This window comes from Struthio camelus, chromosome 7 (genome assembly GCF_040807025.1).
Source record: "Struthio camelus isolate bStrCam1 chromosome 7, bStrCam1.hap1, whole genome shotgun sequence".
Classification (NCBI taxonomy): Eukaryota; Metazoa; Chordata; class Aves; order Struthioniformes; family Struthionidae; genus Struthio; species Struthio camelus.
This window is the reverse complement of record NC_090948.1, coordinates 20,155,220-20,180,861: the sequence shown is the minus strand read 5'-3', so window position 1 is coordinate 20,180,861 and position 25,642 is coordinate 20,155,220. Positions and strand designations below refer to the sequence as shown.

The 25,642-nt window shown below is 41.8% G+C and overlaps 1 long non-coding RNA gene across 1 annotated transcript in view; it reads left to right on the top strand.

Annotated features, from left to right (window-relative positions):
- The window catches only part of LOC138067807 (uncharacterized), a 41,403-nt gene extending 17,360 nt beyond the window's left edge, over positions 1-24,043 (top strand). Inside the window, exons 2-4 of the long non-coding RNA XR_011142194.1 lie at positions 16,560-16,706; positions 17,125-17,269; positions 19,534-24,043. This is a non-coding gene — a long non-coding RNA (uncharacterized lncRNA). The remainder of the gene's footprint in view (positions 1-16,559; positions 16,707-17,124; positions 17,270-19,533) is intronic.
- Positions 24,044-25,642: the final 1,599 nt, after the last annotated feature.

Sequence of the window (25,642 nt, the reverse complement as noted above, 5' to 3'; positions counted from 1 at the left end):
CTTTCTGTTAACGTTTTTCCCATTCCTCGCGCTGGCATCCTCGAGAGTTGTTAGTCAAGCCTGCGCATCCTCTGTAGTCAGTAAGTGCACTTTCACATGTGCATTTGCAAAGGAGATGAATCTTTTTCTAGGACCAGCCCCAGGACAGTGAAACACCTTCTTCGGCAAATGAGAGATCACTGCAAATTTCAACAGCATCAGGTCTAACAATGACGTGCACCCTCCAACCTCTAACGCAAACATATAGCAATAGGCATGTTCTGAAGGGGGGAAACCAAAACAGGGCACTCTTCTGCAGATGCCCAGGGAAAAGATGGGGAACAAACAGCATGTAACAGATCCTCGTTATGTTTCTGAGTGCTGGGCTGGAAGGTGCTCAGCTGATAATCTGAGCGTGGGAACCTCAGCAGAGCAGGGCTGAAGAGATTTCCGTGGATCAATGCGCTCTGGTTACCAGGGCATTAAGCAGTCTGCTGCAGTCCTCTTAGATTTTTCAATAAAAAGGAATAGAACAGTTGATCTGCTCTAAAACTGTTCTTGGAAGTTCAATGAGTTTTCTCCGGGATGGCTTGAGCTTCCTGGGTGGACACAGAGGATCTGTGTCGTGGACAGTCCAGAGCAGGAGCTCAGGGTGAGCAATGTGCTTTGCTGCATCTGGCTGCTTTCTGAAAGCAAGCTCTCACCTATACCCTTTTAAATGAGGTTTGTGTGTGGCAAAAGAGGACAGCTGGAGCCAGGGAAACATCACTTGTGGAGTCTATGGTCAGCAAAGTCAGCTTGTTACTCATGATGCAAAGTTTTGTTTGTTTTTTTCTCCACCCTCCCGCCTACCTTTTTAAAACCTAGTTATTCATCTTTTTATTTATTCTAAAATGGAGTCATCTGAAACATTGAACAACTAGCTATGAAAAGATGGGAGACTTGGAAGATATTTATCTTAGGGGCCAAATCTGTGAGGAACAGCCTCTCTATTTCTTTAGTCAGGACAGCTGATTGTGTTGTCCTGTCCCCTCTTTAATCACACGATGTGCAGGGTGTTTGGTAACCTAGCCTAGACCAGATGTGATATGTAGGACTGGCATAGATGTGCTATCTGTGGGTAGTAAAAATAAATATGATGAGAAGGGCTTGGACCTGCACAAACCAGCTCACAAAAGGTTAGGGGGAAAAATGGCAATTATAAGATACCCTTAGAATTAGAGGGTGTATGAAACCCTCTATGTTGAAACTATAAGCAACTGCCTGGGCTGAAGCTTTCCCTACCAGTTTCAGTTAAGAGACAAATCCTCCTGGGAAATTTGTCTCATTTTCTCATTCTCAAAGGCCTTTGGAGCCCAGAAGATGCAGCAGTTTGCAATGTGAAGAGCATCCTGGTAACTTCTTCTGGGAGAGATGTTTTGGAATGATTTGTCTTATCAGGGACGTCCCATAAGCAAGTAAACTTGTCTATTTGTATTAGCCATGTAATGGATGCAAGAAAGGAGATGTTTGGTATCCTGACGAAAAACACAGTTCTGGTACGCAGCTATTCGGCCTGCTGTGAGGACCCTGTAGTCCCAGTGCAGCCCTTCTGGCAGCACGGCGCTGGCGTGGACACCTGCATTTTCTGTGGCTACCTAAAGCCATAATAACAGTTAGCTTATGTTTCTGCACATCCCGTAATTCCAGGTTGTCCTTTCTCAGCCTAATAGTAGATGTCCTTCTGGACAAATCTCATGGCTTTATGCCCAGCTTGTGCTTTTGCAGTAGGCTGTGCTCGTGTGACAGTTTGGCTCCTTCAGTTTGTGAAATTTAATCATTGCTAAGTGCATAGTGGCCAACATTAGACTTAAGTGTGCAATATGGGATTATGACCCAGTCCTGGACTCGAACTGTATTCCTCAGTAAGGGAGATTCATTACAAGATCACCATTATCATGTGATGAAACTGGTATGATATTAAACTTGTAAAAGCTTTCAGAGTGATAATAAAAACACTTTTAGCCATTTGTATGGTTTAAAAAAAAAAGTGACTTGACAAAGTAGTGTTAGGAAAAACCCATTAAGGTGCAAAAAATCCCAGGGCCACAGATAAGTGGAAGCTGGAGAGTATTCTGGGGAAAGTATCATTATATACTGTTCTGTTTCTGTAATCTTCCCTAGGCATCCACTGCTGGCCCTTATTAGAGGCAAAAAGTCAGGGTAGAATGACCTATGGTCTAACACAGTGTCTGCTCTTTTTTGTTGTTTTTTTTGTTTTGCGATTTTTTTTTGCTTTTCTGCCCTTAAGACAGCTTTGTCATTAATGTAAACATCTTTCTATTTGGCTTTTCCTACTTCTTACTTTTCTTGATTATTTCATTAATAAAAAAGAGAAGGTGCTGGAATTTCTCTCCTTCTATTCCAAATAATTTCTCATTTTCTCTTATTTTCAAATCCTGAAGCTAAGCCTCTCTTCCCTGAAGGCTCTACTTTTCCAGTTTCCAATAACTCTTAACTTCACCCGACATGAGCTTGTTCTCCTCCTTGAGCGTCTATTGCTCATGCTTTAGGTACTGCTACTGCACAGGGCAATTTCCCTGTGATTGCTTTCCGTTTCCCCTCTGCCTACAGTGAATTTCATACAGCACCCAACTATTCATCCCCCTCAGTCTTTGGTCTTCTAAATTTCCAAGTCCTAGCATCTTGCCTGCAACCCTCTTTTTCTCAAAGCTAAATCCAAATCATGGAATCTCAAACAACATAGTGTAATATAGCTCTGTGTTAGCTAAAAAATAAAGTAGTAGGTATCTGGTATCTCCTAGAGTCCCTTGCTTTCATTAAACATCTTCAGAAATGTCCTTTAGGGCTCCTGCCATAGGCGCTGCTTTTCTGATCTCTTTCCAACCTGTTTTTCTATTTGTTTTCCTGGTGCTTTCCCTGTGAGGCTGCTCCTGCTGTGGTCCCCAGAGGGGACCCCGAGCCCTGTGGCCACACTTTTGCGGGGTGTCCTGCAGCGAGGGGTGTTTCCTGCGAGGGGGACACTTCCAGGGGATCCCCAGGAGCACAGCTGTGTCCCAGCACCAGAAAGTCCCTTAATGGCATCTGAAACAGGTCGCTGTGGATCACCTTGCCGGCGCAGGGGTGCTTGGTGGGATTGTCAACCTTTTGCCTCTTCCCACAGGGGAAACTCCTGTTCTTGTGCACTTGTGAGTTCACCGGTAATGTCTTTTACTTCTACTACTACCTTGACAGTCCCCAGGAATTCACATCTTTCTCTTGTTTCTGTTAACTTCATATTTTCCTCTCTCTGTCTCTGCCTGTGTCAAGGCAGAAGCACAGCAGGGGTAAAACTGAGAAGGATTTTTTTTTCCCCTCAATGTAGCAGCTTTCCATAAGAAAACATTGATTCATTAAAACAGTAAGTTTCCATGGAAAGCTGAGCTGAGTCTTCTCCTTAAATTCTCAACACTACCAGAATACAAAAGCATAAGCAACAAATAGCTGCTGATTTAGGACATTCTCCCAAGCCAAAGCTAAAAGCATTCAAAGCTCTCAGCAGATCAGTGTTGTGAGGTCTTGAACTTGGGGCTGCAGTATCCCAGGTGAGTTCTCTAGTTGCTGAATTATTCCAGGATAGAAACTTTGTGCCCATTTATAAAGCAACAGAGTCCTCCATTCCCTTAATCTTCAGAGATTTCTGTAACAAAATAGAGGGTTTTTTACTGTAAAAATGTATTAACCTTAATCTAAGTTTCTATTTTTGAATTGTATATTTGATTTGTCAAGTGTGGAGGCTTGCTTTGGGAGCTCTTGGTTGGTAGTTGTTAAATCTGTTTATAGATTACTAAATCCTATTCTGTAAGAGCACAGTCATGCAGCCAGGGGCCATATGGATACCTAGATAAATGCTCATGTGGATAAACTGCTTCCAATAGCTGTGTTTTTTGCATGAACAACAGTCATCTTCCTGTCAAGGGCAAGTATTGTATTAAACATAAAATATGAAAATATTAGCTATTAGAAGTACTTCTATCAATTAAAAAATACTTCTATAGAGATTTTTAGATGCTTTGCATTTCTTGTCTTTTTAATCATTTGCATGGGATGTTTGGCATTCATTCTTTGTCTAAATGTTGGTGGGGGATTACAGCAAGTACAGATAAACACAAGGAAGGCAGTTTATTGCACTGATGCATCCTTAGCTATGTGCTGAGGTGGTGCACTCCCAAAGTGACCCCTTTTAGGGAAGGAACCGAGCTGTTCTCAGCTAGGGCTATTCCTTCCACAAACTTACTCAGCCCTAAAACTGAGGAGAGACTTTGAAATACTATTTTGAGCCCTGCTTCTAAATATGAACATCAGAACCCTGAATAAATAAGCAGAAAGATAATGAGTGATAAGCAGATGTTCCACTTAAGATGCCGCACATAACTTGCAGAGATAAGCAGACGAGAACTAAGATGATTACAGTGGTAAACCAAAGAAAATGGGGACACCTACAAATGAGGAGTTGGGCAGAGTCCTGAAAAGGAAATATCTTTTTATGGCTTCTCCTGCCACAAGTGTACACCTACCTCATTATTATATGTGTTACTGGAGAAGGATCATATATTAAGAAACCACCTAAAATACATGTTTAGCCAAAGTAGTTACATTTCATTTAGACTGTCTCTGTGATGCCCTCCTGAGCTCTGCTCTTTGCTTCCAGTAACCTCCTTGTCCATTTGCTGTCTCACAGCCCTCATCTCTGCTGTACCAGTCAATACTCAACATTAACACATCTACAGCCACATAAAGTCCCAGACTGTTGAGTTTACCCTCGCTCGAACCTGGTGTAACTAGTCACCATGCCTGTCTTCGCTAAGGCATAGTGCTTAACTAAGTGCAAGTCCCTCAGACAAGACCTTGGGCACTGCAACGGGAATTCTGCTTGAGGCTTTCAGGTGCTAAAGAAATATAAATTAATAACTATTTGATCATAGTGATGTGTTCTAGCAGTCAGTCCTTCCAGTAAGTCAACAATAAGTAAAGGATGAAATCACAGATGCCAGCTCGGTTTAACGGAGTTGTGCTGATCTCCACTGCTCGCTCTTCTGTAGCAGCCAGGCAATGCCCTAGGCACCTAGTTCTAGGCTCTCTGTCACAGCGTGGAAAGCAGGAGAGTGGTGCCCTAGGTGCGCTGGAGTCCATCATGGAAGGACCGTAGCTTTGGCTGGCTCCATGTGCCCGAGCTGCTCCCGGGAGCATGCATACTTACGTGAGTGCAGGATGGTGGCCCAGGGTGATAAAGATGCAGAGCTTCTCTTTGCACATAAGACAAAACTTCATGTGTGGCATCTGTGGCTGTTTGGAGGAAACAGTCCTTACACTAGAGAAGAGGAGGGGAAAAAAAAAAAGAGGAAATAAAGTTGCTGCTTTCCCATGTTATCTTTCCAAAAAGTTTGGTGTTCTCTGATGGCATTTCCGTACATGCCTCTGTTTCATTCTATCTTTTTATCCCAAGACTCTTCCCCCTGCATCCATTAGGACAGGTGTGCAAACTTCTTATTCAGTAATTTGTTTAAAGCAATAAATAAAGCAGACCTTAAATTTATAAACAAGTTACAGGGCAGATAACAGAAAATAGCTATCGGGGTGCAGGTGGGGTGGCACAGGCAGAGAACAGGAACCAAAACTCGTGCACTGTACACAACAGCCCCTTCCCTTAGATAAAACAGCTCACACTGGCTGGCTGGAGGGGAGGACTTCACTTTACACTCAACAGCTATTCCCTAAAAATAACATGGCTGTAAACTCATTCTAGTGCCTTACAGCATTGCAGGCTTATGTTAACGCCCACTGAAACTGAAGCTAGAGGGAAGATGCAGAACAGGCTTCTGCAACCCATCACCTCAGTTCTAAAACTTACTATTTCTTAAATTCATGTATCTATATTGCATTTGCTTTCCTGCAGCTATCCTAGCATCTATGCTTACTGCCACGAATGTTCACAAAAACAGAGACTTTTAAATAAATATTTCAGAATCTTTGCAGAAAACAAATGCTAAATCTGTAATCATGAGCGGTTTCATTGGGAAAGATGATGCTAAGTGTTACTTGTTTGTGACAGCTGGGAATTCATCTGTTGGTAATAGCTAATACAAAATAGAGCCTGTGTGGTTATGAAGAAAATAGAAAAACAGCCAGCCAAAGGTTGCAGGGGGAAAGGGAATGCAGTCAAACTATGCTAATTTCAGCAGAAATCAGGAGGTCTACCTCCTCAAAATAACAAGTTGGCTTTCCCAAGCACCAGCTGACATAGCTGCGAACAGAGGACAAAGAAAAAGGGCTACAGGGCATTCAGTGCATTCAGTGAACTTTTTGTGGTGGAAGGCAAAAGGGGATTTAAACAGGAAAATTCAGTAATGGATTTTTCTTTTCCTTTTGGATGTCTGAGATGTGCAAGCATCTCCTCCCCTTTTTCCCAAAGCCAATTTTCTTTCTTTCTTCCACACAATCAGGTACTAGATGCAGAAATGAAAGCATTCTGTAAAAGGCAAAAATGGAAATAGGAGAGTTAAAATAAATATGTTGATATGGATGTATTTATTTGCCTGAAAATTGTCATATATAATCATTGCACTTTAGTTGCTGTTGGACCAACATTTCTGTATTGGTGCTTATTGTTACTGGCGGTAAACAGAGACTAGCGTGAAACAGGACTTGGGCGAGAAGATACAGAAGTTGCAGTAAGGTTACCAATTCATACAGGTGTCATGTCTACATGGGATAATGGAGTTGTCTTCAAAATCTTGTTAGTCTTAAAAGTTGAAGTGAGAACAGAATCTGAATTAGATGTAAAAAGCATGTTTCTTGTTTTTTCAAAATCAGAATAATTCCCACTCATCCTAGTTTAACTTGCATTAAAAATTCTCATAATGTAATACAGCACTGGCACTATATCTTCTCAGACTGACTGGTGAATTCTCTTGCTCTGTAAATTTGTTTTTAATATCAGGCAGCTTTTGCTATCCCAGAATTGCATTTTAATAAAATTCTTGTAGCCTTACATTTGAACAAATGCATGGCCTTTACAAGTGGATTTGATTATGCTGAAAGGGGTGTTTTGGGTGAGAAAGGTGTCAACCCTACCTGTAAGGTTCTTCTCTCTTACTGCTGATAAATGATTATTCCAACATATATTATTGGAACAGCCTCCTTTCAGCTGTACAGATGGAAGCAGGGACAGACCCATCAGTCGGGCGAAATACCTGGTCTCCTGAGGGCTCAGGCAGCTGAAATTAGTTTCTATGAGGATAATTCAAATTTACATTCTTAAATTGCACATTGAGGAGGAAGGTTTTTTCCCCTCTAATTGATGCAGTTTCTCTCATAAATGTGCCTGTGAAACTTTCCGCTCTGAGCATCAACAAAAACCGCCTCTAAGTCCTAGAGGCAAGCCAAGGGAGTGGGTTGCAATTAGAGCTGTGTAAATAAATAGGGGCTTTTGGATTGGTGGCTAAACTGAAATATCAAAGAAAAGTGCTGGACTGACTCAAAGTGAAATTCTTTGCTTTGCTTTCTTAGTAAAATAAGGAAGAGTTCATTTTACCTGAAGGTGTTTCACTTGACTTAGAAGCAGCACGTTTACTTTGTTTTGGCATTCCTCTGGCAATCTTCAAAACAAAGATCAGCTAAAGGCTATTAATGTAATAAAATATTTTGACTTTCCTATTTTTTTATTGGTCACTATTATGTGCTAAATCTGACCTGATTTCTCTTCTCCCTCCAGCTATTTCCTCTTCCCAAGAGAGGAATTTTTCAACAAAATATTTACTGAGGTATATTTATAAGACCAACGATAGTGGCACGACTCCAGTCTGAGGTGGGTCTTGTGGCCTCTCAGTGGGTTGGGTGCAGAAGTCTTTGTCCAAAGGATAATTAGTCCAAATTGATTGATTAGTCCAATTGATTAAAGGTTTGGGTAGCTCTTATCCTTTGGGCAAGGAGCCCGGCGCTGGGTGACCGTGACTGCCCTGGGCCAGGCTGGCGGAGTGCCTGCCGGGGCTCCCGTTCCCAAAGGAGACGTTCTCGCCTGGCAAGGACAGCGGGGAAGTGAAAGCCCTGGGAAACGGTGACGAGGGGCTGGCGGCGCCGTCCCGCCGCAGGCAGGGCAGCGTCTCCCGCCCCCGTGCCCGTCGCTGCAGCTGATCCAGCCGTTCTGCAGCGTGGGGAAGTGGGACCAGGCTGCAGGTTAGGAGAGGAAAAATAAATGCGTTATAAGGAGTTACGTGCAGCGCTGGTGCTGATGGTGTCCCAGAGCCGACTTTTTGAGCGGCACGGGGCACCGGAGAGTGGGAGAGGTTAGGAGCTCCAGCCGTCCCCTTGTTGCCGGCCGGGGTGCTGGGATGGCTGGCCTGGGGGATGTTACCCGAATAAACTGGATCCCTTTGCACTCCCAACATCTGTTTTGGATCGTCGTGACATAGGATCAAGCACTCTGAGTCCTGTTTTGGATTTTTGCTCTGGCTCTGTTTCTAGATATGACCTAGATATCAGATTGAGGTCCAGTGCTGGTTCCCTGAAGGTCTGATAGGAAATCCAAGATTTTGATGCAGGACTTCCCTCAGGTTTTTATATAGTGGCACAGCAGTGTCAGTGCCTCGTGCAGGCTGCGCCTCCATCCCTGGCCTGCACATCTGTATGTCCCTTATCACAATCTCAGCTCACTTGCTGTATGTTTGCTAAAAGCACTTCTCTTGCCTTGCTCCTAGGACAACGTAGGGGAGGTATGTGTGTGTGAGCCCATGCACATGTTGTTTTTTGTGGTAAAGGGGGTTGTTTGCTTCAGTCACAGCTAATTTTTATTTGATAGCAAGGCTTTATGCATTCGTTGGTGTGGCTGCCAAATTCGTAAACTGAATAATTCTTCTTCTTGTGTTCTGATAATGACTGTGAAACATGATAATGTGAGGAAACTACAGACTTCTTCAGTGTTTAATTGTAGATGTGGAATATTTCACTTCATGGATTCAATCAAGGACTTAATTTCTAGCCTTGCCCATTGAAAAGCAAGCTTAAAAATGCAGCTTGAGTTCACACAGACTTTTACAGTCGGGAATACTATGAATTACCTCATCACATCAGAGTGTTTTAGTACTTATAAAGATATTGATAAAGCAGAACGAGGAAACTTTTGGATAGTTTTTCTGCTCTACAGAGCTCAGATGTAAAAGCTTTTTACGAAGGCTTCCTGTTTGCTTAAATTTAATCTTTTAAAGGTTTAAAATGCACTTTCCCTGTTTTATGAAAGCCCCCTCAGCAGGCGCTTACTGACGTTTAAGGGAGGATGAATGCTAGGCTGCCAACTGAACTGTCCATGAGAAAAGTCTCATGGACAGAGTCAAAGAAAATAAAACTCCTAACTTCATTTTAACCCACTTTTCTGGTTACTTAAACTCTGACGAGATCATCAGCTCTGCTCTGAGCTTGCCTGCTCACAGCATTCGTGGTCACGCGCTAAGCTGCCGTCCCCTCGGCTTGCTCTGGTTCCCTGAGGATCCATCCTGCTCCAGTGGTGTTCTCAGTCCACCAAACCCAAAACGCAGCTTCTTCCTTCAGCTTTGGCCCCATCTCCTTTGCTCAACTAGATCTACAGGACCTGCAGCACAGGATCACCCAAACACTCTGGACAACACGCCCAACTGCCTAACGCCTGTTAAAACTCAGGTGGCTGAGCAAGAGACTTTGAAGCCTGTGCTCTAGAGTTGTAAATCCATAGTACAGACCTTATCTCTTGTTAGACCAGTCCCTTCATTTCACAAGTCCCTAATTTTATAAAACATTTGTCCCTGGACTCCTCTAGTAAGAGGGCTGCATTATAAACAATTGCCAACCAACCTATTTTCATTTCTACTTAGCAGTAGGAAACAAAATTGAAGTTGCTTTGCACCTGGTGGGACATAAGGGAATACCAAGGCTGAAGATGACACAAGAAGTTTTCTCTATTGTAGGCAGCAGAAACAATCTGCGTTTTCATAATATTAATAAATTATGCCCTCAAAGTAAGAGATGCCATGAAAGTATTAACTGTAAGGATAAGGGGAGGGTTTTTTTTTGTTCTGCTGTATATTTAAGGGAAGAAAAACCTGGCAACCAATTACTGTAGTGAATCACTTACCTCAGAAAAGGATGTGAGAACTGCAACCCTGGGTCAGTGAGATGCTATCAACTTCTCTTTGCGACTACAATAGTGTCCAATGTAGTTGTCTATCCTTCACAGCTAAGGGAAGACTGATGAGCTACTACCACAACAATCAACCCGATACATTGCCATTCTTTTCTCTCTAAGAACCACCAAAGAAAGATGCTTCAGAGATGAGCTCGTAACAGTATCCTGCAGGTGCGGTGCCTCTCCTGGGCTCCTGCTGCCGTTTCTTGTCAGAAATGCGCTCTGTTTTGTGGCTCTGGCTGTTGAAGGAAGGGCAAAAATTGCAAAGGCACATGCAAAATATGTTTCCCAAATGTTTAACAATTAATGCACTTACACTGAATGGAAAGTGTCATGTTAACGTTGCCAGCCAACTGCATCAGGTTTTATTTAATTTGTGGCTTACTTTTGGAAACACAATGATAATTAAAATGCACTATCTTCCTTAGAAGAAAGGAAAGGTTTGTTGTACAAAATACTAATTGGATTACTTATACCCTCAATGTCAAGAGCTTTTGAAGTCAAACCAATAACTATATATAATTCATGAGACTTGTTTGTCCTCCATGTGTAATTACTAATCCAGAAAACAGACACAAAATGAATTGTGATTTAACTTTGAGGTGCCTCTGGCTCCTCAAATGTGGATTAAAGAAATGAATTAGGTCCTATATATTTACCAAAAAAAAAAAAAAAGGGGGGGGGTGGAGATGGAAAGGATCACAGGGAATCTAGACCATTCTTCTGCCACAAGGCAAGGAGAAACTCTTGTGCTCTCTCTCATCTTGAAAACCTCTGGTGGTGGCTATTTCAGGCAGTGCTGACATGATCTACAGCAGGGCTTTGCTAAAAGGATGGCTTCTCCCCCTCGGGCTGTATGTCAACAGTTCCTCTGGGGCATTTTGAGATGCACAAACCCCTTTCTATGTAGCACGTGTCCAGCATAGGGATCAGCCACAGAGCCTTGATAATGATGTTACAAGCACTCTGTAAAGAGCCCATGCAGTATGGGCCTATTTAGTCAAAAATAAAAGATCAAACCCAAACAGAAGAACCATGTAGTTGAGGTGCATTTTAAAAAAAACCATCAACGCTAGTACCTTAGACTGTTTCCTTTTGAGTCTATTGATTTTTAACTACATGATTATAAAATTGGAACCAACTGTTGAGTTTTTTGGCCAATGTGCAAAGCTGCTAGAAAGGTCGTGCTCATAGACTGAGTGCTCAGTGATCACATAAATGTAAATCACCAGGAGGATTACTATTCAATCATGTAACTCCATAGGAGTTTTGAGTTCTGGAAATGAAATAAAGGAGTCCTAGGGGTGCCAAAAGTGACTAATGATACATTAACTGATGCCTAAAGAGGACTGAAGAAGCTCTGGGCCAGCTCTAATGCAGCTACAATGCTTGAAGGCAATTGGTTTATGCCAGTCTGTGTTAGCAGGGGTTTAATCCTCTGTGCTTGGATGACATCATGCTGGAACAGCACTTCCAGATGAAATTTTTTTTCTCCCCTTCTTTTCCCTGCCCCTGAAAAAAAGCATAAGGAAAGGAATGGCAATGTTAGCCGACTTGATTTTTCCAGTGTTCAAGGTGAGTAAAAACTGCCTTTTTAGCTGGCTCTGTGATACATTGCTCTGGCAGTTGCCCATGCTTTAGCCTGTCTAGAGAATATGCTCCTATGGCCCCAGCTCTCCTGGCTGATGGGGTAACACATGCTGATTGGGAAGGGGCTGCATAGCACTGTAGCAGGGACATGAGGGCTTGGGGCTCTTTAAACTGGAGATAAAAATGAGACAATGAAATGTCAATCTTTTGAGATAGCTGCACCGCATAAAGGCAGCTGTGCAGCTTCCCAAACCCAACTGCCTCCCCAAGGCCAGGACAGAGCTCCACAGGTGCCAGCTTCTGCTTGGTACTGGTGAACTGGGAGCAGGGATGCCTGTGCTATGTCCTGGAGGGTGATAACTAGGGCTAGCAAAGGAAAAGGGCAGGACACCACAGATATGTAACTATGCTTACCATTCCAGTGGGGAAAAGAGATGTATGTCTGAAGGTTTTTAAGGATGCAGTCACTGAACAGTGAGTGCAAAGCAGCTCTGTGTTTGGCAACTCTAGAAATCAAAGACTAAGCACTTTGACTCATTTGCAAGTGCTGTATAATGAGCTTTGAGAATTCCTCTTTAGTCTGAGTTTGCTCTCATAAGGCACTCTGTAGTCCATGTATATTAGGGCAACGTAAGTGACAGATGAGTTAAAGCCTTTTTCAGTCTGTCTTCTTTTGAATCTGGAGAAGAATAGTCTGACTTGACTATTTATGCTCTACTGACATTAATTAAAGCTTTACTTCCACTATTTCAAATCTACTGAGTGAAAGTTTGAGTTCCCTGCTCATTGAGGTGACAATGAAAGCTTCTCAAGCGGTATTGATCAGCAAGGTCTATGCTGAGTCCCATAATAAAATTCAAAGAGGGTGACCTGTTGGAGTTTTTTTTTTTTCTCCATTTTCAGATTCTAGAAAGGTAACTATAATCCTGAAGCTGGTAGAAAGGTCTGTACAAACCGCAGATTCAATCTTGCAGAGTTAAGAGGGGACACGTCCAGTAAGTTAGAGACTACAAAGCTAAGCCAGATCATAACTGAAGTCTGCTTCAAGGCTCTCCATGTGAGCCTTCAAACTGCGTGGACAAGACACTGGTATGCTCTTGTTCTTAACTGCCAGATTTTGAAGCCTTTTTTATTCGGAGATGTATCTCAGACACTACAGTTTTGAAAAGCATCTGACATTGGCCTAACTTTGCTCCCATGGGAGCAGGAGCTTCAGGTCACAAAGTTAAGTGACCATAAACCAAACTCACCAGAGTGATCAGCTGTGATGGGAAAGAAAGGAAACATCTTAACCCCCTCCAGGGGAATAAGGTGCTTTCCTGGGACTTGGAAAACTGCTCTGGTTGAAGGCTTCTTGGGTGTTACTAACAAATAGCCTCTCCAGGGCTTCGGTTCTCTCCACTCAATGGACAGGACATTTTCTTATCCAGAAGGAGATGTCCTGAAGTACCTGGGAAGCAAAGGGCCTCAGGGAAACTGACTGTTATGACTGAGCAGTGTCCTCCTCTCTGCTGTAACTGTGACTGCAGGTGTCTGGAGCTGTAACAATCTTTTCCGTCATCACCTCAAAAACAGACCACAAGTATTTTATGTTAGACTTAAAATCCTAGTGAGAAACAATGGCGTGACTTTGTGTGTGTGTATATGCGCTTATTTAAAAAAAAAAAAATTGGCCCTGTAGCTGGATAGCACCTTGATATTCCTGTAGAGGGCAGTGGTACATATTCGGGACGCAGGTCATCTCCAGAAGTTACACTGTTTGCCTCTTGAAAAATGGTAAAGTCTGTAGCTTTTGCTGCAGGTGAGAAATATTTCTCGGCGTTTTGCCTTAGAGCTCGCAGCAGATCATATGACTGGTGCTGGTCTCGCTCCAGCCAAAGTAGTCCCCTCCTGCAGTCCCCTCCAGAAAGAAAAACAGGAACTCTAATATTGACAAAGTCAGCCTAGAAGGTGGGGAGAAGTGGCAACCAAATCTGAACAGGTTAGTTTTGCCAGTAAAATCCAGCCTGCTTCCTATTATGCCATTTTTCAGGGCAACCCCCTCAGTCACATAAACAAATACCTTGTCATGTCCAGCTTCTTTAGCAGCTCCCAAACTAGAGACAAATGCGGGTCACCTGAAGTTGTGCGGTTGTGTAGTCATGCTAAATTCCAGCTGCTTCCTAATGGTATTTTGATAAAGACCGATAAATAAATGGGGTGGGTCTTGTTACTGTCCTATATTTATATCAATATATGTAACATGTATAATTTCTAAGGGGACATACAGGCTTTAAACTGGAGCAGTCGTTTCTAGATTTGAGTTTGCTCAGTGGGTGGATCTTCCCAAATGGAGCCAACCTCACTGCTAATTAAAGAGCTCATCAATCCTGCCTGACAATCTCAGATTTTGTTGAGAGCAGCAGGAATCAGTATTGTCATCTTATCCGCCATGACCTATGGTTTGAAAAAATAAGTAAATCATTGTTTGAAACACAAAACTTCTTATATTAGAAATTAGGTTCTGGTCTCCCTAAGTACAGTTACCTACCGGGCCAGCTTTGATTATACTCCCCTGCTAGCGTTCACTTAGAATGAAATAAAAGGACCCAACCCTCAAATACTTATTGGAAGACTTATTCCTGCCAAAACCTTGCTTTGCTTGTTTGCTCTCACACCTCCCTATCATCCTCTTAGTTCCATGACGGTAAGCAGTATGAACTATGCTTTCTTCCCCACGCCCTTTGAAATGTCTCGTTATGAAGGCAGAATCAAGAGAAACACTTCAGGTAGCTTATACCATGAGCTCTGTTGCTGTGTAATGAAGGAGTAAAGGAAGTAACAGTAAAGGAAGGATTTAAATCCTGACTTCTTATGGCTAAATAGAAACAGACAAATGATATGGGAGGGAAAAAGCTTTTCCAGGTGGGATCTTTTGCTAAAAGTAAACTCTTTGCAATAGGAAGTGTTCAAACTATTATGTATAAACGAAGGAGCAATTTTATTTTATTTTCAAAAGGTGCATGGATTTGTACCCTCCGATCTCAAAGGAGACCCAAGTGCCAAATTTGAATTTTGGATTGTGGAATAATGGTAGAAAACTATCGGTATGTGAATTTGAGATAAAATCACAAGGGAGAGGGGTGAGGAGTTGGGGAGTGTAACAAGTCTTTCCATAGTATATTCTCCTCTAGCAAGAAATCAAGATGAATCCTGAGCAGAGATATTTAATAGCTCATATTCAGAAGGGTCAAAGATCAATCAGTGCTCATCTGACTCCCCAAAGCTGCAAGTAACAAAGAACTTTACTCTATTTAGATCTCATCAGAATCTTTTTGCTTCTCACCAGGAAAAATACGATTCTGATCAGCAGCAGTCTCAATTAAATTCTGTTTTTGTGCTATCATATTTGTCATTTTATGAGCTGGTGCTTGGTGCAAAAATAGAAATATTAATGCATGCTGATGCTTGTACTGGATCTAGCATATAAAGGAGCAGTTCAAGAGACAGAGGCATCTGGCAGACTCTCATTTAGAGATGAGAGAATAATAATTCAAATGTGATAAGAAAGTTACAAATACCCTGAATATGAGAACAATAAAATTCTTGTCTGCATTAATACCTTCATATTTCTGGCTTACTCCAAGTCCAGTGTGTGTATTTTGAAAAATGTACACGGTCAGCTGGATGCAGATGTTTGTTGTTAAACCGTAATGTAATTGCCACAGTTAGATCAAGCTCCTTGGTGGTGGGGAGGGAGTGGAATAATTTCACCTGTTCTGCTCAGGTTTCCAAACAGTTGTCTAGTTTCTTTTAGGCTTTCATGTAACTGATGTAACCGTCCAAAACGCAGAAAATGGATGGAACGGGGGCAAGGAGGGAAAATAAGATAATTCTGGTATTAGATAGTTCCTGAATGCACATGTGTTTCTGCACTCCACAATTATATTGGTCGCTGCTTCTTGCTGGGGTTTTTGTATCCCCAGGAGAGGAGGCATCAGAAAAACAAACCGGTGGCAACTAGCACAGCTCATCTGCTAAAGCCTCAAAGCATGATTGTTGTGAGCTGTGACAAATGCTACCTTTTTAATGAGCACCCACTTACATTACTCCTGAAACTAGGCACTTCGGTAACATTTCTCTGAACAAGAAAATTTCAAAACCGACTGCTTCCACATACCTGGACAGTTGGCAAGAAAACTTGTCATATTAATGCAGAAAAATAAAGCTCCACACACATTTATTAAAGGAGTGCTGTATTGTTAGTAAGGTAAAGGGTGTTCTATAAGATAGAGAAATCACAAAAATCTTGACTCTATTTAACCCACATATTGCAAGGAGCAAACTTTGAGAGAAATAAAATTTAGTGCTGGCACTGCAGCTATTTCAGAAGCAAGGAAAGGAGAGGAAAGAAGAGCGTAGTGTGCCTCCTCGAATGGTATTCCAGATTGCTTAACCTTTGATTTTTATAGTCTCTTCTCCTAGTAACAAATTTAATCTACCTACCAACTTAAGCACTCACAAATGCAGCACCTCCTGTTTATTAAGCTGCAGTAGCACTGAGCAAAGCTGCCCTGAGCGGAGTCCCCTGGGCAGAGCTGCATCCAGGTGAATGATGGTTGTGCAGCACAGGCAGCCGTGTTGGCAGTACAGGAGAAAACACCGTAAAAGCCCCCAGTGATTGGTTCAACAGCTGAAGACTTGTTTATCTGGAACATCGCACACCTAAGTTTGCTCCAGTGGAAACAACAGTGAGCTTTTTTCAGTTTATTCAAAGCCCTGGCCTATATGCAAGCACAGTGTGCCTCTCTCTTTGCAGATATACAGTAGCTCAGATCATGCTGGATGCAACACACCGTGCTGCTGTTTCAGTATGGGGATGACAGACCATCTTTATCAGCTCTCTTGCGGTTTGAACTCTTTTCACTAGTGTCTAAGCTGCCACTCCACTCAACTGTGATGACTGGTAAGGGGAAGAGGAAAAGGCAAAAAATAAATAAATAAAGCAAAAACTACAACTTGGAGGAAAAACAAAAGAAAGGAATAGAAGGGGAGGAAAAAAAGATATAAAGTTGGGAAAGGACTGCAAATGTCACTGTGATGCCATAATTAGCATTAGAGATCTCAAGTGAGGGCAAACCTTCCTTTCCTGTCCTCCATCACCTGTATAAACGTTCCTAGAACAAAATTAAATTCTCTCTTGGTAGAGATGACTGTTAAGAGTTTTCAATTAAAAATATATATGTGTTTAAGAATATGATCATGCTGTTGGTTCAAAAGTAAGTTGCATCAGCATAGCCAAGGTACTACAATTCCTATGTCATTTGTGTGACACAGCCATCCAGAGAGAACCTCACCTGTGACTTGTTTCTGCTTCATTACAGAGCTAAAACTTGTCAGCTTCAGTCACTTGCTATGATTAATGACTTGTTTGAAACACTGAAAATAGGTAAAAGGCAGGGGATCAAGGAAGACAACTTTCTGAAGCAGAATTATCCCCTAAAGCACAAAATGAAAACAAAGAAAAAGGTAAAAGTTTATATGCTTTGCTAAAAGGTAAAAGCATGTGCTTTGGAAGCTAATTTGAGTGTAATGTACAAGAAAGTCGAACTATTGTGATAAATGAGAGTTTCTAATCTGTGAACAAAATTTGCCTCAAGAGTGTTCTTTTGTGTGTGTAGATTTGTTTGCTGAGGACAGGAGTGGGAGGTGGTTTTTTAGCTGTTGTCAATGTATTGTTTAAATTGCACTTCTCTTTCTCTGTAACTTCCTTTTTGTGGGTCTGGGAATCTTTTGGCCTGGTTTTCTAAGGAAACAAGGGTTACGCAACGGTTATTTGGACATCGTCTTGCACCTGTCTGTCCTCCTTTGGCAGCTTTTTAACCCACTAGCCAAGTTCAAACAAATTTGAGAGCAGCAGCTCTCAAGTGATTTAAATTCCTATAAATTCTTGAAAATCAAAAGCCCAGTACAGGAGAGAGAGAGAGACTCTAAGAGCACCCCTAACAAGGGAAAGCACCTCTAATGAGGGCTTAGCCTTATATAAGACATAAGAGAATCTACATGACAGGAGCTATGGTAGGAATATCCTGACTCCAGGAAAAGCTTCACTCAAAATCCACATCCAGTTTGCTACTAGTGAACTCAACTTGCAGATAAAATCCATGACAAACCAGGCTTCTTTAGTTCCTCTGTTCACAGAACTATTTGTTTTGTGTATGTGACCTTGGTCAAGGGGAAGCCGATTCCAAATGCTGCATGTGCATTACTAATATCCTGTGTATTCAGAAAAGTCTGGATTAAACGTGAAGAAATAGTCATAAAAATGCTGTATTTTATGATTCATTAAGCTTTCAGCTGACACTCTGTGACATAAAAAATAAAAGTGCACAAAAAGCATTTCTAAGGCACTCTATTAATTGCTCTGTTTCTGGAAAATCTGTTTGGAAAGTAGCCTATTAGCGCTTCCTTCTCTCCTCCCTTGCAAAGGCATGCAGCTTTTTCACCTCTAATGAAGTTTAATCAACAAAAAAAAAAGTCATAGGCCTGCCAGGTCACAGTCTTTGTGGTGCCTCAAACGTTTTTAAGTGTTTTTGACAGACCCTAATGCACTTTGCCAACCTTCCCTTGTTCTCAGATGAACAAAGTACAAGTACAGACTCCCTTGCTGCACCCTGTGTGTTGGTTTTGTGTTGCTGGGGGGAATTTGTTCCTTTATTTTTGCATAAATGAAACTGTGAATAAAATTGTGCTTTTGGCACTTTATTCCTGGCTGAATTCTCATTCAGCTATTCAGCACTTTAATACTTCTGAAGAAAATTTACCAGCGATCCACTAGTTATTTTACATTGAGCTACTGGCTTTTATTTTCCTGAGATGTTAAGTGTATTTTCATGGCATAAATAAATCCAAAGAAAAGATGAAGTTTCTTAAAAAGCATTGGCTAATGACTTACGGTATTATAGAGCAGATAATTGTGAAATTTTGCTACTTTTTTTTACAAGTAAAAATATAGGGTTTTTAATTTTACATTCTTGTTAAGGAAAAGTCTTAGAAGAGAAAAATATGAGAAACTATTCATTTTATATTTGTAATATTTTATAACTGGAATAAAACTGCTGTTCTCACATATTGCTGTGAGAAAGCTTGCAGACAAAGTATTTCCCTTCCATGTTGCTCATCTTCCAGTTACAGTAACTGGAGACATGAGAAATAACAAATGATAAAAACATTCAGCTAGTAGTCATATGGCTTCTTAAAGGCCAGCCGTTTCTCAGCTGGGCCGCTTTCAGAGGTACACTATTAGTTTTGCTACCAGCTGCAGGTGACATTCAATATTCAGTGACAAGTTCCCATTTGGAGACTTCTTGACTGTGGTGCAGTGGAATTACTTTGTCACTGTTGTATTATTTCTACCAGCCTTCATGAGGACAGCTTTCTGCTCCTCTGCTGTTACGGAAACCATACTGCCTCAAAAGATGTCTCTGTTAAGATGACATGTTAAATGCTGTTGGGAAATAGAGCTTTTGCATCTGATTAGCCTATTCCTCAAAGATTAGAGACTAACCATATACAAAAGTATTACTTCAAATGTCGTTTCTTATGTTTAATGTACAACTTGAAAAGGAAGGCTCTGCTAAGAGCTGTCTTCAAAGCTGCTTTAAAGCTTTCATAGGAATTGAATACAGGCAGGGAAAGATGCCTGACCCCCAAATGCTCTTATGAAACTAAATAATATGTGTGAAATTACTCTCTTGGCTTCTGCAGCTCTTTACCTTCTGTTTGGTTTACAGGAATGTCTTCCTGGCCGGCTCAGGAGAGCCGGCTGCCAAGGGAAACGGGAATATTAGTGCAACAGGGGAGAGCACAACTGGAAAGACCTGATACATCTCACGCAGTCCTGGAGATGCTTTTAAAGGAGGGAGAGAGGCCTGCAGCAGAGTCTGCTGGGAAAGCAGCCATCCTGCCACAGACACAAAATCCGTGAAGGCATCTTAAGAGAAAGGGATTGGAGTAGGTTTGCACTGCCATCTTCAGCCCCAGGAAAAAGCGGAGCTCTTTCCTGTAGCGCACAGAGCATATAGCTAGGTGAGGTTTTTCCGACGTCTGCTTAGGGCAGCCAGGGCAGACACTCCGGCTGGGGACTGCACAGATCCTCGCAGGAGAGGTGCTCCTGTTCTTCTCCTCACTGCGCCGAGCCTTTCCCCGGGCACACGGGAAGAGACAGAGGGATTTGCCCCAAACAGCCGTTATGGGTAATGTGGAAGAGAAAGGTAAAACTCATCCAAGGCATGCCAGGAAAACAGAAATACAGGAGGAAAGTAACTGAAGGTAAAGCAGGGCCAGTGTTTGGGAGAAAGAAATGTGGAAAAAAAAATGGTGGAACTAACAGTCCTACAAGGGAAAGTGAACAAGGAGCAGAGGGAGATTCTGGGAAGACGGAGGGAAATTTGGGACAAGCTGTCTCCAAATCTGCATTTGAATTTTGAAATCTTCTATTAGAAGAAGAAAATAAAACACACTTTTTTTTTGTGTTCGTGCAGAAACACAGCCTTGCTAGTGGTCAGCAGTTCGCTAATTAAGAGCTTAAACAGCATTTAAGATTTTCCATTAGGTAGGAACGTATACCCGCCAGAGAAATGTATCATTATTATTGATTAAAATTGCTGTGATGTTTTATCTTTTAAAATTCCCTGGTGATTTCTTAGAGGAATTTGGTGCACCAAGTTCTCTGTTGAGGTCAGTGGGATATCTGCATTTTTAACTTGTTGCGATATCTGGAGCAAACATCTTCCTTAGGAGGTCACAAAAGACTCTGTAATGGAATTCCAAAAGTGACTTAAAAATACAGCAAAGCTGCTTTGCGTGTAAAGCCACACATCTCTGGAAATCTAACTGCAGAATGAACCATCACATTACTGTAAAGTTGAATAGCTTTAAATACAAAATGCTGAATTTTCAAAAGCTTCTGTCAGTAGCCTTTTGTTTTATGGGCTATTAAACTGGTGTGCAACAGTCTGCCACTGAACATTTGTTCCACATTTTGCTGAATGAAGAATTGAATACTAGACAGCTAAGGTACCGTTCCTGCCGAGAGTAAAGATAAAAAAAGCCTGGAGCTGCTGCAGGGATTGAAAAGCAGAGATGTGAGCTACAGGCACTGTGCACTGCAGTGATGCTTATTCAGAGACTGTGGGAGAAGGAAGCAAGATGCTGGAGCTTAATGAAATTGCCACAGCTATTATACAAGAGAGAAAACATCTCTAAGCTATTAGCTACCTGGGCTGTATTGCTAATAGCTTAAAAAAAAAATTCCAATTGGTGTTTCTTATACAGCTGTGAAAAGAGTATGATACTGGATTGATATTGTCAGTAGACAACCGTCATCCTTAACAGCTACCAGGAGTTACTATCAGCCTCAAGAGTCCGGCTAAGGATAAAGCATGTGTAAACCGAACCGCTCATTGCCACAAGTGATGGAGTCACTTTTCCAGCTGCGCACCCATGGGGCTGCCACCGTGTCTCGTGGATATAAGATTTGACCCCTATCGCCAATGGCCTACCACCCATCCAACCTGCATGCCTGCTCACCTGGGCGCTCTATTACATGCTGTTGGGAAAAAATGGGTGACATTTTCCAAAAAGAAAAATGGCATTGGAGCAAGCATGCTGTCAGGAGGGATTACACTTGGGCTGATGAAATGTGCCTAAAACCTGTTCTGGAGACAGAGGTCTTCTGCCTCCCAGATGAGCTTCGCATAGCTAATGCTGGTGCAAGTGTGTCCTGCTGCATCAGTGTGCCTCTTCCCTCACCTCGCAGAGGGAGGCAGCCGTGACACCCCAGTGAGGACATGCCTGGCTTCTGCTGTCAGTGCAAGTGGTTTGCACAGCCCAAACAGCCTACCTGAGTCAAAATGATACTGAACAGAAGATCAATACTTTCTTTTCTTATAAGCAAGAAGTTGTATTTTGCATTCTCAGCTATATAGAGGGGCAAAATAAAGAGGAGGAGAAGTTATCAAGGCTCAGGATGGAAAGTGGGTGATCTAACTCAGGGCAGATGGATTGCAAATTCCGAAGTAGTGTATAAAATGGTGTCAGTAAACCTCAGTAAGGAGAGAGGAAGAAGTATCACTAAGGGAACCAAGCCTGGAAGAACATATTTCACGGGGAATACTGGCTGGTAGGTTAACACAGTTTCCTGGGTAAGGCCATGCTTGTTCCTAGTGTACCTGCAGGGAATCCACCCCTGGGACCAAAACAGTCACCATCCCAAATCCCTCGTCCCTCAGCATGGTACAGGTGCCCGTGCAGGCCTGAGGGGTCTGCCAAGCAGAGAGAAGAGGGGCTCCGTCTAATGGCTTAAGAAGTGCTGATCTAAATAAAAAATGAAACAGAGGCTTCAGGCCAGCTTTGTTCAGGAGCCTAAGGCACGGGAGATACTGAAATATCAAACAATAAATAGAACATATTTTACCACTGCTCAATATATGCTGTCTCCCAAACACCCATCCTGTTTCTCTATTTACTTCATCAGATAACTGTGATTTGCTTTTGAGCCTGTGGTACTTGACCAGTGAAAGAATACATCTTGAATACAAAAAATAAAATTCAGTTGTATCATACAAGATTTCAATTGTGAATGACAATCCAGCCGGGGATGTCTGAGCTTTTGAAACCTGAAGTCCAAAGTGCTGCAATTAAATTTGCTCACCTGCATCTGTTAAAGCAAATCTTAAAATATTAATAAATGGCAATTATTTGAAATTGAAAATATTAAAATTCAGAAGTCTCCTTCACTTTGGATATCGGTTAAAAAAATTCTAGTTTCATTCTGAGTGTGCATAGATAGAGCTGATGATGCTCTACCTGCATCTTAATTATTAAAACAGGCCTGACCAACTTGTTTTGTGCGATGGAGGCAGCAGCATTATGAAAATTATTTAGTTCTGAATAGGAAATAAAAGTTGTCAGGAACTGAACATTACCTTTTTCATTTTTAATGTATTAGAGTTTTTAAGTAGGTTTTGAAGGTATTTGCCAGCTTCCTGTCTATGTTATGGCTCTGTATTTTCCCAAAACAGAGTTTTGAAAGAACAACACCTTTTGCAAAACAGGATGAAACTTGGACTTATACTTAACTGATGCCCTTTCTCCTTGCTGTTCCAAAATGCCTCTTTGAATTACAGCATCATAACAGGGGTATAAGACTATACCTGAGGAAATCATTGAAACTAGACAGAGTTTACCAGCTTCTCACTGTGCAGTTCACCAGATGGTTTGTGTGTCCTTGTTCTTATTTACTCTTCTACCAATGTCTATATCTAAGTATGAAGGCTTCCCTTTTCCTCGGGCTGGTCTATGTGCTTCTCTATAATGCACAATTCTCCATGACTGTCTGTAATTAGTCTGTTTAAAATTAGTGACTTCTATTAGTAACTAAGGATAGGCAGGTTGGAGTGAATGTAGCAGAGAAGATACAAACTAAACATGGAAGGAGGGAGAAGGAGATTGCAGTAATTACACCATCATCCTGCCTGGAGAGCCATTTAGCATCATTGGCAGATTTCATTCACATGGTCTTATGGGCAACCAGATGGAAAAAGCGGCATTGATTTTCTTGACTTCCCCCTACAGAGTTTGTGAATGAAAGCTACTAACAGCGTTAAAAAGCCTGCCAGCACCAGTCTACCTGCAGCCAGCTCGGCAGTGCACGGGGTACTTGCCAGTGTAGCTGAGAACTTAAATTACCCAGACATCTGACAGTCATCCTTCCCTTTTTCTCTACTGCTCTTCTTTTTCCAATATTTGCTTCCTCATACTTTGCTGCTCTTTCTCATTTCTTCCCCTCTCCAACTATGAATGTCTGCATGGAACATGCTATACTCCAGTAAAAAAGTAACACCTTCAATTCAAAATTCAGATTACTCCACAGCAGCAGTGTACTGCACATATGGATCTTGAATTTGGCAAGAACTTAGATCGGATCTTGAATTTTCCATTACATAAAATTCGAGGGTGTAAAATTTTGCAGTTCCACCAAGTCGACTTGTAGATTCTTCCTATTTACAGCTCTGCCTGTGTGAAAATAGACTGAAGGTTAAGTGTGGATGTCCGTGAGCTTCCTTCCATTCATTTGTCACTAGGGATGTCTGAAAATTTGGTTCCCTACTGCTCTTTTTCAAAACTTCAGATTTCAATACAAAAATACAATGTTTATCGTAAGGCTACTGAAAATGTAGTGTGAGCATTCTTAACCACAGGAAGTTCCACCTAAACCTGAGAAAAAACTTCTTCACTGTGAGGGTGACAGAGCACTGGAACAGGTTGCCCAGAGAGGTAGTGGAGTCTCCTTCGCTGGAGATATTCAGAAGCCGTCCGGATGTGGTCCTGGGCAATATGCTCTAGAGGTCCCTGCTTGAGCAGGGAGGTTGGACTAGATGATCTCCAGAGGTCCCTTCCAACCTAAACCATTCTGTGATTTTAGCAAAGGTTTTGGTTGGTATTAAGAGAACTTCTGATCTCAGCTGCAGTAGAGCTGGCTTTGTGAAGGAAGTAAGGCCTATGCTCACACACAGTCTGTCCATCTGCCAGCTTCTCTTCCCTAGTAATGTTTGAATTTATTCCACCTAAATTTGACAGCAATGGAGACTTTGAGAACATGAAGCTCCAGAAGTTCTGTGAAAAGCAACCAGTGGTCAGAGGAGAATGACGCAGATCAAGGCTACCCCTTCAAATTAAAGGCAATTAGTCCCATAGTCCCTGGCGTGTGCTTAGCTCCGAGGTGGCCGGTTGTAGGAGTGCGGGAGGGCACTGTGAGACGCTTCGCACATGTGGTCAGGAGGGGAAGAGGCAGCTAGGAGCTCTGGGGAAAGGGATAGTGTTGGTCTGTAGGACAAAAATGCATAGAGAACCAGCTGCCGTAGCTCTGCTGCTCATGAAACAATTTGTTAGTTTATAAAGAGAGTCATAATTCATATTTAAAACCAGTAAGAAGGGGGGATGTGCTGAGTGGGAAGAGGAGTACTTTTTGTGTGGCCTCCTTCTCATACTTATGTAATAAGCCAGAGGTGAGGGATGGTTGTCTCAGGTGTGGTCCCCTGGCAAGAAATTTCTTTTTATTAATCTGATGGGCAGAGTGTTTCTGTGGTCTCTCTCTTACTAGCTGGCAGGCAATTGCATGTAGTTAGTACTGAGGAATGTGAGGATTCCCCAGCAGCCATGCTTATTCTGGCCTTTCATATGCAAAGTTGAAAATTCATTGAAAGGACAGGTTTTTCTGTGAAATACTCAGAATAGCAATCTAAGGTGTTGATATGCCTGTCTTGAACAAATAAAAGCCACCTGTGATTGCTTTTATTGCCTGCTATAAAGCTCTAGCCCAGCTGCCAAGGCAGAAACCCTGAGCAGACTTAAGTCAGGGAGAAATAGCAATTGGACATGTGATTAATACATTTTCAATTTGCTTTAAACTCATCTGTAAATAGCAAAAGTTGATGTTAAAGAGACCAGGCATTTCATTAAACCTAAAATAAATAGTGCTGAATATACCTTTAAGGAACTCTATAGTACCTGGGTTTGAATATGACAAATCAAACTATGAGAGCACTGTATTTTATCTGCATTGATTTGCAGCTATAGACTCTTCTTGTTTTAATGAGTGAAAATTTTCACAGAGTGGGAGAATTTGTATGCATTTCATAAACCAAAACATCCCAGTAACCATTCTGATTAGAAGTATAATGAGCAATCTGTCAGATTCCACTTCCTTATCTCTTGGATGAAAATCTTTTCTGTTTGCCAAGAGAATATATTAGTACACTACCTACTGAGAAGCAAATCTTTCACTAACTCATTTTAAAAATATATATTGCTTAGTAATAATCTAAGCTCTCAATAGTA